General features: G+C 42.0%; 1 non-coding gene across 1 annotated transcript; it reads right to left on the bottom strand.

Annotated features, from left to right (window-relative positions):
* Positions 1 to 259: 259 nt before the first annotated feature.
* Positions 260 to 367, bottom strand: LOC130937991 (small nucleolar RNA R71). The gene has a single exon (XR_009069177.1). It is a non-coding gene; the product is annotated as a small nucleolar RNA R71 (small nucleolar RNA).
* Positions 368 to 2,197: the final 1,830 nt, after the last annotated feature.

Consider the following 2,197-nt stretch of genomic DNA (forward strand, 5'->3'; position numbering starts at 1 on the left):
TCTAATGCAACAGAATTGCAAGTTCCATGGACTTCTATTGGAAGATCCTCATCAGTTTTTAGCTGAATTCTTGCAAATTTGTGACACTTTCAAGACTAATGGGGTTGACCCTGAGGTCTACAGACTTATGCTATTCCCTTTTGCTGTAAGAGACAGAGCTAGGATATGGTTGGACTCACAACCTAAAGAAAGCCTGAACTCTTGGGAAAAGCTAGTCAATGCCTTCTTGGCAAAGTTCTTTCCACCTCAAAAATTGAGTAAGCTTAGAGTGGAAGTCCAAACCTTCAGACAGAAGGAAGGAGAATCCCTCTATGAAGCTTGGGAAAGATACAAATAATTGATCAGAAAGTGTCCCTCTGATATGCTTTCTAAATGGAGCATCATAGGTATTTTCTATGATGGTCTGTCTGAACTGTCCAAGATGTCATTGGATAGCTCTGTTGGAGGATCTCTTCATCTGAAGAAGACGCCTACAGAAGCTCAAGAACTAATTGAAATGGTTGCAAATAACCAATTCATGTACACTTCTGAAAGGAATCCTGTGAACAATGGGACAAATCAGAAGAAAGGAGTTCTTGAGATTGATACTCTGAATGCCATATTGGCTCAGAACAAAATATTGACTCAGAAAGTCAATTTGATTTCTCAAAGTCTGTCTGGAATGCAAAATGCACAAGGCAGTACTAAGGATGCTTCATCTGAAGAAGAAGCTTATGATCCTGAGAACCCTTCAATGGAAGAGGTGAATTACATGGGAGAACCCTATGGAAACACCTATAATTCTTCATGGAGGAATCATCCAAATCTCTCATGGAAGGATCAACAGAGACCTCAACAAGGTTTCAACAACAATAATGGTAGAAGAAACAGGTTTAGCAATGGCAAGCCTTTTCCATCATCTTCTCAGCAACAGACAGAGAATTCTAAGCAGAACCACTCTGACTTAGCAACCATGGTCTCTGATCTAATCAAAAACACTCAAAGTTTCATGAATGAAACAAGGTCCTCCATTAGAAACTTGGAGGTACAAGTAGGACAGCTGAGCAAGAAAATTACTGAACTCCCTCCTAGTACTCTTCCAAGCAATACAGAAGAAAATCCAAAAGGGGAGTGCAAGGCCATCAACATGGCCGAACTTGGAGAGGATGAAGAGGCAATGAACGCCACTGAGGAAGACCTCAATGGACGTCCACTGACCTCCAATGAGTTCCCTAATGTGGAACCTTGGGAATCTGAGGCTCATAATGAGACCATAGAGATTCCAATGGATTTACTTCTGCCATTCATGAGCTCTGACGAGTATTCTTCCTCTGAAGAGGATGAGTATGTCACTGAAAAGCAAGTTGCTAAATACCTTGGAGCAATCATGAAGCTAAATGACAAGTTATTTGGTAATGAGACTTGGGAGGATGAACCTCCTTTGCTCACCAAAGAACTGGATAACCTGTCTAGGCAGAAATTACCTCAAAAGAGACAAAATCCTGGAAAGTTCTCAATTCCTTGTGCCATAGGCACCATGACCTTCAAGAAGGCCTTGTGTGACCTAGGGTCAAGTGTAAACCTCATGCCTCTCTCTATAATGGAGAAGCTAGGGATCTTTGAGGTACAAGCTGCAAGAATCTCACTAGAGATGGCAGACAATTCAAAGAAACAAGCTTATGGACTTGTAGAGGATGTTCTGGTAAAGATTGAAGACCATTACTTCCCTACTGATTTCATAGTCCTAGAGACTGGGAAGTGCATGGATGAATCCATCATCCTTGGCAGACCCTTCCTAGCCACAGCAATGGCAGCGATTGATGTGGACAGAGGAGAATTGATCATTCGAGTGAATGAAGAATCCTTTGTGTTTAAGGCTCAAGGATATCCCTCTGTCACCATGGAGAGGAAGCATGAAGAGCTTCTCTCAAAACAGAGTCAAACAGAGCCCCCACAGTCAAACTCTAAGTTTGGTGTTGGGAGGCCACAACCAAACTCTAAGTTTGGTGTTGAACCCCCACATTCAAACTCTAAGTTTGGTGTTGGGAGGTTCCAACACTGCTCTGAGCATCTGTGAGGCTCCATGAGAGCCCTCTGTCAAGCTACCGACATTAAAGAAGCGCTTGTTGGGAGGCAACCCAATGTTATATGTTATCTATTTTCCTTTGTTATTTTATGTTTCTGTAGGTTAATGATCATGAGAAGTCACAAAATCAAT

This window comes from Arachis stenosperma, chromosome 6 (genome assembly GCF_014773155.1).
Source record: "Arachis stenosperma cultivar V10309 chromosome 6, arast.V10309.gnm1.PFL2, whole genome shotgun sequence".
Taxonomy (NCBI): Eukaryota; Viridiplantae; Streptophyta; class Magnoliopsida; order Fabales; family Fabaceae; genus Arachis; species Arachis stenosperma.